The sequence below is a fragment of the Arvicanthis niloticus genome, chromosome 2, assembly GCF_011762505.2.
Source record: "Arvicanthis niloticus isolate mArvNil1 chromosome 2, mArvNil1.pat.X, whole genome shotgun sequence".
Taxonomy (NCBI): Eukaryota; Metazoa; Chordata; class Mammalia; order Rodentia; family Muridae; genus Arvicanthis; species Arvicanthis niloticus.
The window spans coordinates 3,187,402-3,205,240 of NC_047659.1; the positions used below are offsets into that span (position 1 = coordinate 3,187,402).

The 17,839-nt window shown below is 43.0% G+C and overlaps 1 pseudogene; it reads left to right on the forward strand.

The window, feature by feature from the left end:
• The first annotated feature begins 3,935 nt into the window (after nucleotides 1–3,935).
• Nucleotides 3,936–9,921, forward strand: LOC117703881 (uncharacterized; annotated as a pseudogene).
• Nucleotides 9,922–17,839: the final 7,918 nt, after the last annotated feature.

Below are 17,839 nucleotides of genomic sequence, written 5' to 3' on the forward strand. Positions count from 1 at the left end.
CTTGTGGGTTCAAGATTATGCCCTATAATCACAGATTGTCAGGTTTGGAGGAGATCTGTCACCTCTCATGCCAGATAACCATGCAGATTAGGCATGGAGTGCCTAATAATGAAATGCCCAATTGAGTAGATCCTCTTTGGGGCAGAGGCTGAGGAAGGAAACACCATTTAAAAGTCAGCTGAACAGTGTTGGGATGAAGCTTCAAACTATTGTGCCAGGATGGAGCCTGAAGCAGAGGTCACATGCCTCTAGTGGAGGGCATGCCTGTGCAAAGCTCGGAAGGGGGATCGAGCGATGGTTGATGTTGATCTTTAACCACAGTAGACTTCAGAGTGTATTGAGGAAGTATTTCTTCCAGTGGATGCTTCAGTCTTGAGAAGTTCCGCTGGAACAGATCTGATTTCCGAGACTAACAGTGAGTCAGAAACTTCATGTGTAAAGAAAACAATCCCCTGCCTCCCCAACCTGATGCTGTCAAACCATGGCTTTTAATCAGCAACTTGAGAAGTATTGAGGGAAGGGGTTCAATTACTCACTGTTGGTCAACTCTTTCTAAGCTCATGCTGACACAGAGGGGACACCTGTAAACACACAGAAAAACAGTCACCATCACATGATATAAGTCTTTTGTCCATCTGTCCATTCTGTGCAAGGAGCCTGGGGCTTACTTACTTGTAGGTCCTCAGCACAGTGCTTGACTCTTGATGAATGCTACCAGCCAGGCAGATTAACCTGGCTCTCACTACTGCCATTTGTGTAGGCGAAAAACAGCTGGACATCTTCTTTCATCTACTAAACTTTCCTGAGTATGCAGTGTAGACTAAGGCCTTTTTTCTTTCTCTTTCAGATAGACATCCCTAGTCTTGAAAGCATTCTGTAAGCCATTCTCAAGGACCAACCTTGTAGCAGCCAAACTGACTACTGAGTCTCATTTGCCCTTTGTCTTGTAGCTGTTGTCGCAGATGAATGAAGTTACAGGCCTGGAATGTAACTCAGGCGGGTGTTCAGTGTCCAGTGTAGGGGTATACCATGGCTGGGGGGAAGACGGGAGGAGTGGATGGTTCATGGAGCACCCTCATAGAGGCAGGGAGAGTGGGATGGGATAGGGGGTTTCTAAGGGGAGGCCTAGAAATAGAAAACATTTGAAATGCAAACAAAATATCCAATTTTTAGAAAGAATTAAAAAAATAAACCAGATTCACTTCATACTGACCTTCAAAGTTGGAAATTCCTGCAATAGAGGTCCAGCATCCCATTACCTTTGTCATTGTCAGGATACTAGTGGGAGTAGGTTTGATGGAAATATTCTCTCAAGAATATTCACAGAGTCAATGCTTCTTGTGGAGCATCTGAATGAAGTACCAAGTTCAAGATTAGTTCTGCATGAACTTCCCAAAGACAGTGGAGTGGATCAAGAAGAAAGTCAAGTAGAAGGCATCCATTTCCATCTCCTTCAGCACCTTTCCTCAGGACAGGGTAACTTGGTTAGGTAGAAGAAGGGAGGTCCTGAGAGATCTGGCCCTCATCTGCTCAGAGAAGGTGCCAGGTGTATTGGGAAAATGTGGGTGACAGGGGTGTATTGAGCAGCATGTAAAGTGAATAAGTAAAAAATACATATTAATACAAAAATTATATTACATTCTTTAACAGAATGGGAAAATGTTTTGCTCTACTAACTCTAGGGTGGATACACTGGCAAACACTTTAACATCTAGAGTGACTAGATGTTGTACAGCAGGATACCTTTGTCATTTACATATACTGTGTACACAGCAAAGATAAATAAAATGGAGGACTTGCAGCCCAATGGACTCTGCTCACCTTTTCCAGAACTCTTGAGGCCTCTGTTCACCCAGGTCTCAGGGCTCATCCAAAATGCAGTCCAGAACAAACCCTGGCCAAGTGTTCCTGGGTTCCTGGCAGATGTCTGCCTCAGGCTGCAGAGGCACTAAAGGGCCAGACATGGCCTTCAGAGAGCAGACATTCTTTCAGCCATTCCAGGCGTTCTGCCATCCAAATGCAGACTTATGCAGAGGCCTGTCATCTCATAAACAATCTCTTAGGTAATCCAAAAATGGGATGTCATCCTATAGTCGTGATGTGTTGGGTAGACCATACAAGTTTACTAACATCTCTATGACTGTTTTCCTGACTTGAAATTGAATTTTGGGATGGATCATCTGTGGAGTGGTTGCTAAGAATAAAATCATTGACTAACATAAATAATACAGCTTTACATACATGGGTTTAACATTCTAGGTGCGGTGCAATTAGCTGCGGGAATTAAAAACAAAAACCAAACCAAACAACAGGAATACTAACCACAACAATTTTAAATAAAACTGTTGAGTGCTGGGATGAAAGGCGTGTATTAACAATGAACAGCTTTGTAGGTATTCATAATATAAAACAAACAGACATACACTCCTATTGCAGTTGTAGCAGTTGCAGCAGAGATTGCTGTGTGATATTGTGTGCTGCTTCCTTTCCCCAGATAGCTCAGGCCTCCAGTCCTATACCAGGTGTGCTGGACATAAGAGTAGCCTAGTTGACCTGCCTGCTGCCATGGCATGATTCTGCAGCAACCCTTCTTTTGGTAAAAAGAAGTCTGAATCCAGTTGGCCCATTGTTGGGGCATCCAGGAACCTTCAGGGCAGGAAACTACCAAGACACCATCAGTGAAATTTCAAAAGAGAAATCACATTGGGAAAACATGTGCCCTAATGGGAAGAAAAGGCCCTCAAACTTCTAATGCATCAACAATCTTCCCCTCTTCTGATGAGCTTTGCATGGTGATATTATGTGGCTCAAGGTAGTAGTCAAAGGCACATGTCACCCTGCAAAAGCCATACATGACTACACTGTTACATCTGTGAAGTTATGTGGCATTATAGCACAGATTCAGCACATCCAGGATAAGAATGCAGAAGCCACAATGCCAAAGGAACTACCTCCTGAACTTATGGGCCCATTACAATTGAGGTTCAACCTGACCTCAGGCCATCCCACTCCCTGCCTAGCATCCTGATTCTTATGTGTGATATGAGTACAGTGTCATGGTACAACCCCCAACATCCTCATGCCTGGACTTGGGAATTGAGGAAGACAGTTATTGGAGAAGTGACAGCTATGAGGCTACAATGTAGTAGTGCACTATCCAGGTTGACCTTTGCTCACTGATGGCCACTTATACAATTGTCTGGTTGTATTTGAGAAAGGAAGGATGTGCACCTTAATACCTTGAAGAAGGAAAAGGTTACAATTTTACATTTGCCTTGTAGTTGAGCCCCTATGTTCCAAAGAAATGGGAGCTTTCCTTGCAAAAGATAGGATTGTAAACCAGAGATTTTGTGAAACACGTGCATGTGTATATGGAAACAATGCCCACTATGAAGGAATGGACATTAAGAAAATACTATCCATGTTTTATACAGTTAAAGGTATAGGAGAAAGATATTGGCCTCTGGGAAACAGGGAAAACCTGGGGAAGTGGCCTGTATTTCACATGAATTGGCTCAGGTGGTATATTTATTATTGAGAACAATTTCCCACATTCATGGTCTCTAGAGATTTGGGTGCTAAAGAATTTTTTTGTACCCATGTCAGGGTCCTAACCAACTCTTTCCATCTGAAGCACTTCACTTGTCATGAAGCAGAGAGAAAACTCTAACTTTGGATGGAGAAGTTGCCAAAGGGTATTCCCTGGGTCATACGGGAGGCTCCAGGAAAGAGCACCCCAGAAACTGCACAATTTGGGGACAGCTATTTAGCAGGTAGGTCATGGCAGTATCCAGTGACATCATCAGGAATGCCTTCCTTGGACATTCTCTTGTATCCAGGAAAGAAGTAGAATAATCTGTGATGTCAACTGTGTTGTGGTGACAACAACTGCCTGTGGGATATTTCTTCAGTGCCTTTTGGGTTCACAAACAGGCATGTTTTCCAGGCTGCTTAGGCTTTTTCGGAAAGAGAATGGTGATCAAGGAGAGACCACTCCCAGTAAGAAAGAAGCTGGCCTCCTGTCTTGTAAGAAAGGAAGACTGAAATCATTCTGGGGAAGGCACAGTGAGTCCTGGGTAGAGTTGGGGAACTTTCTGGAAGAAATAGGCTTGAGCTGGGCCTTCCAGGAGTATGCCTTACAAGCTGGAGCCTTGGGATTTCTCAATGGTAGAACAATAGTCAAGAATTTCTGATTATTAGTTTGACAGAGAGCCAGGTACTGACAAGCCTGCAGCTACTTTTCTGGGAGCTATTTAATTTCGTTTTGAGTGGCAAAGAATGCCATCAGTAGGAACTATGAGATTAACAGTGTGTCTGTTCATGGTAGGAGTTGAAGCCCTTCATCGTCTAGATTACTACAGGTTAAAGGAGTCTCTGAGGACAAGAACAGAGAAGGATGCTACACTGGTCATGGGTGGAGTCTCAGACACTTTGGGTTTCAACACACATGATTAGACCTTGATGGTGCTAAGCAATATGAACTCCAGAATTTACCTGCATCACATCTGATATGAGCTGACAATGATCCCTAAGTCTTTATGTCTGAGGCATATTATGGATTTCAGTGCATCATACTCTCTGTAATAGGGAGTGTGGCATATGTATGATGATGGTGGTTGGGAAGAGGGTTATAGCTGAGCAGAACAGCTCAAAGATAGCTTTTCTGCTCCTTCTGGGATTCATCTTGTCTCTAGCTTTTCCTCTTCCTCACCCTTCTTTTGTTGGTAACAGAATGGTCTCTGCTGCCCCTGGTCCATCCACTCTGCAAATTCATTTGTGTTTATTCATCTCCAGACTCTGCTAGGCAAACATCATCCCAGAATTCCACCATAAGTAACTGGAATGAGATGACAAGATTGGAAGAACTGAAATTGAAGATCAAGAAGATGAGCTTTGAGGAGGAAGAAATTAGTCAAATGCTGAACCTGTACAATTATAATGATTTGAACTACAGGTAGTAATTATGCTCAGTCCCCTGTTGACTGTATTGTACCATCTCTATTAACCCAAGATTTCCTCTCATCAAAGGAGTGTGTCATCTCTAATCATGCATGTTAGAAAGCCCTGACAGGTGTTGTGAAGTAGGATACTTGACCTTGAGGTACTTGGAGTTTGATTGGTTCTGTCCACAGCTCGAAGGACTTGGTCAGATTTGCTGCCTCTCAGTGTGTAAATGAAATGCCTGCAGGTCATCACTGCTTTCCTCTGAGTTTGGTCCTTATACTCTGAGACTATGGCACCTCCCTGGATTTAGCTGGCATTCTAATTGTGTTTGTGGGTGGGTTGGTGTGTATGTGTGTGAATGTAGTTGTGTTTGTGCTGTTCAGGATCTGAGGCTCTGCGACCTTTGATGGGGTTTAAGGATTTGTCAGATGCACAGTTTGCAGGTCAGGATAGTGTTGAGTCAGTAGACAACCAAATTGTTCAACTGGGTACTTTGCTCTTTGTGTTTGCACTGGTGACACATAGGAATCTCCTGGGGAGGAAGTGTTATTAAGCCTCTCCCTTGAAATACTCTTCTTGTCCTCTGAGAATTCATGTAACAATAGAAACCAAGGATTGAGAGGCCTGCCTTAAAAATAAAAGAAAAGTCATCAGAAAAATCTATTGGGCCCAAGATTGTGGCGGAGACTAGGAGAAACTTCTCACAGAACTAGTGTATTCCTTCAGGCTCACACGAGATGCTCTTGGAGGTCTGCTCCCTCCATTTGCTCCCCTGGCTCTGCTGTCTTGTGCCAAGGATTATAAGTTTAATCAGCAGCAATAGGCCCCATGTCCAAAGAGCAAGGATGTGGCATATATTATTGGCTGGGGTAGTCCAGGATACAGCCCTTCTGCACATGACCCTTACAGAAATATTTGCTCTGTGTGCCATGCCCTAACACAGGATGAACATTGAGTTCAACATCATTAAAAGAAACCACGAAAAGACCATTATGAATATCCAGAAAATGACAGAGTCAGTAATTGATGCCATGGAGAAATACAAGGACCTCATTGAAGAAAACTATTCCTACAGGTGAGTGACTGACAAAGCTGAGACCCCAGCACTAGACAGGGAATGCTTCTGTCCTTCTAGGACTTTGAACAAAAGTAAGGGCTCTGGTTCTATACTAACTGTTTCTTAAAAGAAACTCTGCCTTGAGGCAAGGGTCATGGATTTGTACCTCTTGCACTCAGGTGTCCTAAGTCTGAAGAGTGTAGAAGTGGATAAGTTTGTAAGACCTTTCAGTCTTTATTCTTCCAAATTCAGGATCCTCTACATAGAAAATATTTTCACCTCGATGGGAATATCAAGCAACACTGAACTTCTATGGCTCTGACAATAGATTTAAAGATCTGGGATCCATGACAAAAATGGAAAGAGTGTATTCCTGTTGGGTCTTCTCTCCTCTCTCAGAGGGGAATTGCCCTCTACCTGCTGATGGTTTTCTAGTACCAGGGACAGATAAGCACCCATGAGGAACATTTCATCTTCCTTGATGGACATAAACCCACTTGCTGTCAGGCCTTACAGAAATAATTTCAGTCTGGGGGAATGTGGCTGGTCTCTGGATGAGACCTGCCTCTACTTGGTGCTGATATGTATACTGGTGACTCTAGTCTGAGGCTGTCTAGGGACTAGGACACTTGCAGGGATAATGGTACTGGGAGGAGTGACAGGCAAATGGAAGCTGGCTGGGAATCACCATTTTGTTTGTTTGTGGTTCAGCACCAGGCACTGCCAACTCCTTAGAGAATGTTCTCAACTGAAAGACAATGTCAGGGTATTGCTGCAGAGCGGGAACAGAAATCTGCTGGTGGAGCAGAGTGAACCACAAGTGTCCTATGGAGAAGATAAGAGTTTCTGTGAGGAGTCCAACAAGAACATCTATGTCCCGGGTGCCAAACATCAGCAGGTAGGATGAGGCATCAGAGGCAGAGCCCTCATGAGTAACCACAAACATAGACCAACCAGAGTCACTCACTTGAATCATCTGCTTCGCCTAAATTACCTTTCCTTCAAACATGACAGATTACTCATGGTTTTATGCTTACTTATAAGTTTTGGTGTCTCTCTCTCTCTCTCTCTCTCTCTCTCTCTCTCTCTCTCTCTTTGTGTGTGTGTTTGTGTGTGGTGTGTTTGTGGTGTGTAGTGTGAATGCTTGTGCATCCAAGTTTTATTTGGCCAGGTATGGATGATTGTGTTTATACTAATATTTTGTGTTTGTTTAATGCAAGGTGATTTTGCAAGTGTTTTTTTTTTTTTTTGGTATGGGTGTTTCTATATACAACAGTGTGTGTGTGTGTGTGTGTGTGTGTGTGTGTGTTGTTAATACGTGTGTCTCTATTTCTGTGTGTGTGTCTTTGTTCAATCATGCACCTGTGTGTGTTTCTAGATGCCAAGTTTAATGAGAAAAGCAGTCTGAGATTTCAGTTTGCTTCCACGAAATATCAAATACAACAGTCCAATTATTCTGCATCAGAACCTAGCTCCCAAGAGAAACAGAACATAAAAGACTCTTTTAAAGTCAGATTTTCAAATGATTAGGGGCAAACTGTTGATTCTCATTGAAGTCATTTGGAGCAAGTCAAAGGAATATGGTGCATGGAGTTAAGGGGAAGTTGCTGTATAAAATCCATGTGTTTATGTCCCTTTTCTGTTCTTGGTGAACTGTCAGGGCCCACTGGAATGTCAGGTGGCTCACTGTGACTTCTTAGCATTCCAGGTTGTTTTCCTCATTGTCTGCTACCATTTACTTTCTAGCTACCTCTACTCAGTAAAAGTTTGCCTTCAAGTTTGTCTTGGATTTTATTCCTTGAGACATTGAGTTGCTTGGAGCTGAATCTGCATCCAGCAGAAGTCCCAGAGCTGTGGTGCAAGAACAGGGCTGCTTCAGGAGACCCTTGAAGGTCATGATACTCTAAAGCACTCAACCAATGTTATCTGTGTAGCATTCCGCAACTGCTGTTATTCAAAATCGCTTTCTCTGAGTTAAAATAAGTCTCAATTTGGGTTGGGAGTCATGAGAACCTTCAGACAGGTCTGGTAGTATAAAATTTGGTAGGTCTGTGAGAAGCCTTGTTCAGAAAGTGGAAATGAAGTCCCATTTACTCAGTGATTTAAGAACAAACAGTAAAAGTACACAGAGCAACTAGGACACATCAGGGTTGTAGTGGTCTGCAGAGCAGCCCTGAAGGAGAAACTATCCAGATGTCCATCAGGTAAAGAGTGAAAATGTACCATTTGGTGCAGCCCTTCCATGGACTATTGCTCAGTGTGAGATAATCCAAACAAGCATTTGGCCTTTCAACTAGTCAGCCTTATCTTGCTCAAAATGTCCCTGACACAGTCAAATTATGGTGAGAAACTTGTACATTTCTATCCTAGTTATGGGTATTTCTTATTATTCTCGGCTCATAGCTTTGGACACCAAGTCAGTCAGGCTATGGTAAAGGGAGCTCCTATTGGAAGAAGCTGTTTACCTGGGGTGAAGTCTGGAACAGTAAACAAGAAAAAGAAGCTAGTCTTCCACCAACATGTGATCCTTAGCTGGGAAACAAACCTACTCTACACAGCCTTTGGAACTTGCTAAGCCAGATTAGATCATAGGCCAAGAAGCCTGATTCCAAGTTAGGTTTAAGAGAGGAAAGCATATCACTGACTGCACTGTCCATATGCTATGCCAGGATGTAACTATCCCATTCAAGATTTGATTTTTTTATACCTGGAAATATACGGGTAGATTTTTTTATTAGCAATAACTGGGAAACTAAACTTGTTACTGCAATATACCATGCTGATAATGTGTGAACACAAATATTTTGTGTGTTTGAGAGTGTGCCCTACAAAACCCATAGACATACAGCTGTATGTTCTGTTTCTTCATGACCATCACCTTATAGTTCAGTGTCTAGCCTTGGGAGTAATTTTCTTTAACACACTCTTGCTGATTATACGACCAGGGCAGTGCCCATGGATTTCATGGGAGATGGTTTTTTTGTGTATTTCCAGATAAAGGGATTGACAAATGGAACACAGGCAGGTTCCTGCACTGGAGAAATAATCAAAGCCTTCACTTCAATTCTTGACAGGTTCCTTATAAGACATCTATATGGTCTTCTACGTAGCTCTCATCTCTCTTGAACTCAGATTCAGACATTGCTACAATGTTACTACTCAGTATAATATACCTGGACTACTGGAGAAATATGGTTTTTTAACTCCAGTACAGTGTATTTCACAGTTCAGTTTCTAGCAGTTTTTAAAAGCTGAGAAAACGATCCAAGCCCAGGTGCTCTATGACACTTGGGGATCAAGGAATGGCTTCAGCTGATGGGTCATGCTGGACTGTCCAGATGAATAGAACTGGTGTTGGAGGGAGAGCTGAACTGACAAATGCTTACCAGGTCTTTGGCCCTTCCTTCTATAGGTCTAAAATGCTCCTGTAGAAACTCAAACATGGCACAGACCAGGACAAGATCAACCACCAAGAGAACTGCTGTGTGATGTGCACTGAGTGTGAGCAGCAAATGCAACACTATGGCATCTCATCCCTAATCTCCATGGCAATCGTGGGCTGCAGTTTCTTCTTTATCTTGCTTTCTTTGGCGTGAATAGGCCTTAATTTCATCTAGCCACTAGCCCAGCAAGAGTGCACATTTGGAGGAAGACAAGTGCTGAGGCACATCAAGAACTTCTGGGCATCCAGGAAGAGTCTGAGAGTGTACATGTTTTTTTGTGCTGATGGGTCATCAATAGTAACTTTATAAATACCAGTCAACAAACTTGCAGACTTTAAGCCAAAAACTGTCACATGTCTCATGCTCAATCTTGAGAGGACATATCCTTCAAACACAGACTCCAAAAAAAGGAGACCTACTTACATTTCTCTTGTAAAGATTATTTCCATCAGTAACTGCTTTGCTAGTATGTTGCCAAGGCCAGCCACAGGCTGTAAGTCTGTGCTGCAAAATTAACAGCCAAAGAATGCTGCTTCCCACAGTTCTGGAGTTTAGATTTTGGTTTGAGTTTTTCTAACTTTGGTTATTTGGTTATCCTTATTTTCATTTGAAATTTGTTATTGATTTGTTGTTGTTTTGTTCTTGTAATTGATTTGATATTTTGATAAGGCTATACACTGTACATATTTACTGTCCCGTTTCAGTTACTTTTGAGTAAATTGAATGTATTATTATGAATGAAAGAGTGATCTCTAACTCTTCTCTCATAAGAACCTTCCTTATTCAGGTGAGGTGTCACCAAGTTGAAATCCCACAGCTATCAGACAGAGATGGATGTCTAAATTCTCATGGAGCTTGGGTTTCTTAATTAATTCCTGATCTAGCCTATATGGGTCAGTGAACAGGGTCTAGCAAGAGAGAGAGAGTAGTGATGGAGGGGCAAGAGGCAAGAAGAATGAAGACAAGACAGAAAGTCTGATCAAGTCCCATTTAGCAAAAGGATATTCTGGGTATTTATATGCTTTACCAGGTGGCTTGCAGTCATGGACAAGCAGGGGAACAGAGCTGAAGTTGCTGTACCACGTGTGCCTTGCAGCTTGGGACACTAAAGAGCAAAACAAGATATGTTAGAAAAGCAAGATGTTTATCAGAGTGTGCTCAGCTGTTGTAGGCTGTTTGCAAAACAAGTCTCTTGTGTTGGTATATTGCTCAGATGGCTGCAAAGAGGATAGCCACTTTCTGCTAGGAGTCAGCTCCCAAGAACTTCCCAGCCAGACTGAGCTACAAAGGTGTTGGGAGCCCACTCCTAGCAGAAAGCAGCTATCCTCTTTGCCGCCATCTTGGGCCATACATTTGTAGGTTGATCCTTGTCCACCCTAAATAAAGACTTGTTTTTCTAGGCTGATATTTTTGCAAGCAGCCCACAACCACTGAGCACACTCTGAGAATCATGTTGTTTTCCTCAGACATATCCTGGACTTGTTGTTTAGTGTCCCCAGCTGCTAGGTACTTGTGGTTAAGTGTCTCCAGCTGCACTCCCCTGCTTGTGCTTATATACCAATGATTGTGTTTCAATAAAGAGACTTGATCAGAAAACTGTCTTGTTTCCATTCTTTGCGTCTCTTGCCCCTGCATTCCCACTCTCTCCCTTGCAGACCCCATTGATTGACCCTCAGGGCGGGTCACTTGTCATCCAATGTGGGGCAGTGAGAACAAGAGGCTCCTTGAGGGACATTATTGAAAGAAGGGTCTTCGACTGGAAATTTAAAAGTGTAACAAATGTGGTCTCTGCTTGTACCTGCTGCACTGACACTGGTAAGTCATAGTATGAAAAATGGGGCAAGAAATAAGTCAGCATGACCTATATGTGGAACAGATGAGAAATGCTTTAAAGACCCAAGGAGAAAGGGTGAAATTCAGCATTTGTTGTCATTTTTTATTTCATTAAAGCCTTATCTCCCTGATTTCCACAGGAAAGAACCATTGATGACAAAAGATGGCATAGAGTTGGAGATGTACTTAAAGAATTTTAGAGCTCATTTGGGACTGAGAAGGTCCCAGTTACTGCCTTTTTATAATGGAACTTGAGAAATGAAATGATCTCACAAAGTGTCTGTCTATAGGTCTATAGTGGTGGTCATTGAAGATGGTGAAAAAATTTTAAAAGACAGTGAAAAGAAAAAAAGAAAGGAAAGAAAGAAAAGGTTGATTCTTCGAAGGAAGAGATAGACATAATTTCTCTAGATAGTGATGATGATCAGGGAGGGACCTCTACAAGGTCATCCAGTAGGCCTCAAAATTTGGATCACACTTTAGAGACAAGAGAATCCAAGGGGGAAGGAAGCCAAACCAAATACAGTCCCTCAACCCAAAGAAGACCACTTCACAGTCTTTTCTATTGTAAAAGAGTAAATCAAGTCCAATAATGTCCTTTGCATTTTTGGAGGATCACTTCAGACAGCAAAACGAGGGATTTCTACAGATTAATGATGTCAATCTCTAGTCTTTATTATGAAAGACTCTAATTACAAAACAATAAAATGGAAGCCTTGCTTTCTGTCCTGTGAGAGGGCTGGATCTTAGCCTCTCTGAGCAAGGCACCATAGCGCAGGAGGGGGAGACCTGTGTCCGAGATAATTTCAGAAGTGACATCCTTAGACACCTCTCCATACCATAGAGCTGGAATGGGTGGTGGTCCCAGGAAAAGGAGCTCCTCTGCCTACAGTGATAGGGTAGCATTGATGGCATGGGAGGTGGAGCAGAGGGAGAGGCCCTTGAATAAACAGCCAGGAAGGTCACTTCCAGCCTGGGTGCCTCTCCCCCTGAACTGAGGGTTTGAGATGCAGCTGCTCCTCCTGCTGCCACTATATGGTAGGCATTGAGAGGAAGAGTGCTGTGTGAAAGTCCCTGAGCCACGGAGGGACCCAGACCTGGAGATTCTGGAAGAAGCTTGCTCTCTGAGGCCACTAGATTCTGAAGACCAGCAGATGGCCAGTTATAAGAACCCAGGTGAGATGGCCTCAGTGGTCAGTCAACCAAACCCACTGCTTTCCCATCAGACCAGGGAACCATCCTATTTGATACTGGGGTGTCTGGACTGTTGCCCTCTTCCCTCTAAGAGCCTCATACACTCTTTTGAGGATGAGAGGCTAGTGTTCAGTTTCCTAAGGGTCGTTTAAATAGGACACAAGATCCTTGGAGACAACGTTGGTCTCACGTGTGCAGCTAGCTGTTGTTGAGCACCCCATTGTGCCTCATATCTCACTCTGGTTCCAAGAGTACCATGTCTGCTTCCTGGTTGTTCTGCACATGGGTGGGCCTCTAAACCCAGGGATAGGAAGATGTAATGAACGAGGAAAGGACTGGGAAGAGGAATCTGAGGTCACATGGAAAGATTTGGTAAGGATGGGCTGGGCTAAATATGAAATTATTTACTTTTAAGTGTTGGCAACATGGGTTCTGTTTGTTTAATAAATGTTTATTGGGTTGGAAAACTCACCTGTGGGTTACATGGAGCCTAGGTTTGTAGGATAAGACCCATCCTGGGCCACCAACACCCTCCTCCCTCTCCCTAGGGATTTAAGGCTAATGACAAAAAAGCTCATGAGAAAACACAGTGGGCCAAGTTGTGTGTCTGACACCTGGAACAGACAGCATTGCCTTCGTCCATGTTAATAAACTGTTTTTTTACAACAGCAACAAAACCCAAAACAATAAAATATGTAAAAGTGTGGAGACAGCCACCATGTTCTTCCTCTCTATGAGTTACTTACCCTTGTAGCAGTGACTTGAGACCAGACAATACCATGAGCTCTGCTGTGAGGTGACAAAAGATTCAAAAATGCTGGTCAGACAGCTTAACCAAAACAGGAAGTTTCAGAATCAGTGAGAGACCTGGCCTAAAGAAACTGTCACAGAAGGACTGCAAAACCACATGTAGTTAACTAGCATCTCAGCAACCCACCAATATACATATTGGCACAGACATGCATATCCCCCTTTCCCAGACACAGCAGAAATCATAAGTCAGCAGGAAACAATAAGGAGACCTCAAGACTGGAGAAACCATTGAATGTAGAATAGCTGATGTTTCAAGTGAGACCCAGGACTCTGCTATCCATCCCTTGGGGACTAAAAATGCTTAGTGAGCAACTTCTTCTGCAGACTAGGTTGAGAGAGGTGGAGAAATTTTTCTCTTGAAGCCTCACATCTCTCCCACTAACCGTGAGCCAGAGAGAAGCCTTTCTTCACACATCCCTTTTCATCCAGTCAGCTCCTGGATAGAAGCTTCAGGAAAGAACCCTAGCAACACTGACATGAAACAGGACTAACAAGCTGCTTCTCAGGCTCTGTCACTGTGAACCAAGGTCTAGGCTGGGTTAAGAGACGATTTTGCAATGCAGGGAAAAGGGAGAGAAAATGTACAAAACGCACCCCCAAAAGACAATGAGAACCACTCATTTTGCAATTTCACTGGGCTCCAAGAATTACAAATGCTTCCTACCTGTGACCTCACATGACCCCTACAAAGCAAATGAGCTGCAGTCCCTGACTACATCACTCAAAGCTCTGTGCTCCAGACAAGGAAGCACACAAAAGGAACCCCTGTAGCATAATGGCATGTGGGTGTGTAATGTGTGTTCAGCCTGTCTATCTTAATGAACTGCCAATCATAATTGCTACCTGCTACTTTTTCACATGTGCATTAAACAGCCGGTGTTCCCGTGTTCCTTTGTGAAGAGCCTCAACTGCATGGGCTGAATGTAAGTATAAGATGGTAACCCAGAGTTAACTTCTCTGCTTCTTTCACTAGAATACTGGTAGCCACCACAGCTCTTAGACAAGTGGACAAGCCACATAGTACATGGTCCAATAGCTTGGACAGGTGTAGTACACTGTGATTCCATGGCGTAAAATGTGTGGTTCCACACCCTTTGCAGTAGCTTTTGTTTCATGGGCCTGTAGATGAAAAGGTTTGGAGGTTTCTGGAAGTGCTAGTGTTGGAACCAAAATCACCTGTCTTCAAAGCCTTAAAGATGATTTCTGCAGACTCATTCCAGATTAGAGAACCAATGGCCTCATTTGTGCTGGGAAGTTTTTGTTAGGAGGTCATTTATGGTTCCTTCTATTTCTATAGGGGTTATTGGACTGTTTAGATAGTTTACCTTATCTTGATTTAATTGGGTATGTGGTATCTGTGTATAAAACCATCCATTTCATCTAGATTTTCCAGATGTGTTGAGTATAAGCTTTTCTAGTAAGACATGATGAATTTTTAATTTTTTGTTTTTGTTGTTATGTCTCCATTTTCATTTCAGATTTTGTTAATTTGGGTACTGTCTCAGTGCCCTTTACTTAGTGTGGCTAAGGGTTAATCTATCCTGTTGATTTTCTCCAAGAACCAGCTCTTGCTCTTGTTGACACTTTGTATCTAGCTCTTTGTTTCTATGTGGTTGATTTCAGCACTGAGTTTGAGTATTTCCTGCTATCTACTCCTCTTAGATAGGTTTGCCTCTTTTTGTCCTAAAGACCTCAGGTGTTCTGTTAAGTTGCTGGGAGAAGATGACCCCAGATTGATTATGAAAGCACTCAGTGCTGTGAATTCCCCCTTAACACTGCTTTACTTGTGTTTCAAAATTTTGGGTATGCTGCGTCTTTGTTTTCGTTGAATTAAAGAAAGATTTTCTTTATTTCTTCGCAGTGATGCTGGTTATAACAATCCTTCAGAAAGCAATGTGGAATTCATCATGCAGGGGGAGCAATTGAATTTAGGCTATCCAATGCAAATGTGCCAAGTGAGACCACCACCCTCTCAGTCATCCTTCCTGGTGACTTAGGAAGAATTAGGAAGCACAATTCTTGTTCAGATTTGGTTGATATGATTGGAGTAATTTTTTTCTCTTGAAGCATCAAATCTCTCACAGTAACCCTCAGCTTGTGAAAACCCTTTCCCATATCCCAGTGTGATGGCTCTTGTATGCTATTCCTAGGGAGTTGCACTATTACAAGGTGTGGCCCTGATGGAGTTGGTGTGTCACTGTGGTTGTGGGCTTTAAGACCCTCCTCTTAGCTACCTGAAAGTCAATATTCGAGTTGCAGCTTTCAGAAGCAGATGTAGAACTGTCAGCTACTCCCACATCATGCCTCCCTTGATGCTTCCATGTCCCAGCCTTGATGATAAAATACTAAGACTCTAACCTTTATGCTAGCCCCAATTAAATGTCCTTGAAAGAATTACCTTGGTCATGGTTTCAGCTCACAGCAGTAAACTCCAATTCATGCAGCCAGCTTCAGAATTCAAGAGCCAGGAATGAACTCTCCAGCAGCACTCACGAAAACATGACTGACAAGGTGCTATTCAGGCTCTGTCATTGTGTCCCTAGACCTACATAGTGTGAAGAGACCATCTTGGGATGCAAGGAAAAGGAAAAAGAACCAAAGACTCCCAAAGACAATAATTAGAACTATTCATTTGGCATTTTCCCTTGTCTCTCAACCTTGAAAATTGCTTCCTGCCTGAGATTCCCATAAAGCAAGTGAGCCATGGCCCTTTATTTCCTCCTTGTAAGATCCATGCTACTGTAAAGAGAATATACCGCGTGGCATTCCTGTAACTTAGTGGCATGTAGGTGCTTGAAGTGTGATCAGTCTATCTCCCTCATGAACTGCAGATTCATGCAGAGCAGTAGCATTTGCTTACCAAACCTCATGAAAGAGACTACTTGCATAGAATGTAAATGATTAAATGAAGAATTAAATGAGACATAGGTGAGTAGCAGGATAAGTCTGTGGACAGATACATGGGTTTGTCCATGTTTATGGTTAGACATGAGGGCAATCAGACCCTGATGCCACATCCTACCTGCTGCTGATTGGCAGAAGATCATAGATTTTCTTGTTGGCCTCCGCACAGAGCTACATTGTTTCCTCACAGCGCACTTTCAGTTCAGTCTGCTCCCCCAGTAGCTTTCTGTTCTTGTTCCACTACATCTTTACTTTGTGCTTCACCTGAGTACACTCACTCAGCAGACGGCAGTGCCTGCTGGTGAACAAACAACCCAAAACCATGATTTCCTGCCAACTTCAATTTGCCCAACACTCCTCCAAGTACCATCCTCCCTGCAAGGACCCGGATCCACAGACAGCTGCAGACTAGGGGCCACAGTTTACTTGTCGACACCAAATAGAAGCCTGTCAAATCCAGAGACCAGCCACATTCCACAAGGCTCAAAGTACTTCTGAAAACCCTGAAACCAAGAGGGTTTCATGTACTTCAAGGAAGAGACCATCGTCCACATGGGTGCTTATATGTCTGTGGTATTAGAAAACCATCAGCAGTTAGAAGACAAATCCCCTCTGAGAGTGGATAGGAGTTTCAAATATATGCAAACTTTCCATGGGTCTCATGGATCCCAGAATTATACATTTCCTGTCTGAGCTCTAGAGGCTGAGGTTTGATTAATATTCCCATCATGGTGCAAATCACTTCTATCTACAGAATCCTGAGTTGGGAAGAATAATGATTGGATTGTCTGAGACACTGTTCAAACCTAGGACAACTGAGTTCAAAGGGTACAAATCCAAGACCCTTGCCTAGAGGCAGGCCTCCTGTTAAAGGCAGACAGTATAGAATCAGAGCCCTGACATTTGTTTAAAGTCTTAGAAGGGTAGAACATCCCCTGCCTAGTGGTGTGGTCTCAACTGTGTCAGTGACTCACCTGTAGGAATTGTTCTCTTCAATCAGCTTCTTGCAATTCTCCATGGCATCACACATCCTGCTGGTCATTTTCTGCATGTTCATCGTTGTCTTCTCATGTTGTAAATGAAGCATCCTGAATTTAATATTCAGCCTGTCATAGGGTTTGGACCAATGTGAAAATATCTCTATGAACTAAGGATTCAAGAATTACATGAATTCAGGCTGTATCATGGACTACCCCAGCCTGGTGTATGGCATACCCTTGCTACTTTGAACTGGGTTCTCTTGCTCCATATTAATCTTATAATGCTGGGCCAGGAACAGCAGAGAACAGATGGGGAACAGATGGAGGTAGCTGACATTCAAGTGATCTCACAGTGGACCTCACAGAACAGAATAGTTCTTTAAGAAGTTTCCATGAGTCTGTGCTACAAGTTTCTATAACAGACATCAATGATGTCTTCTCTTCTGTTTTTTTTTTTTTAATTTGATACTTTATTTACATTTCACATGCTATCCTTTTTTCCTGGATTCCCCTCTGAATACCCCCTATACCATTTTCCCAACCCTTTGCTTTTAAGTGTGTGTCCCCTCCACCCACCCACCCACCCATTTCTACTTACCATCCTGTGATTCCCCTACACTGGGGCATTGAGCTTTCACAGGACCAAGGGCCTCTGCTCCCATTGGTGTTCC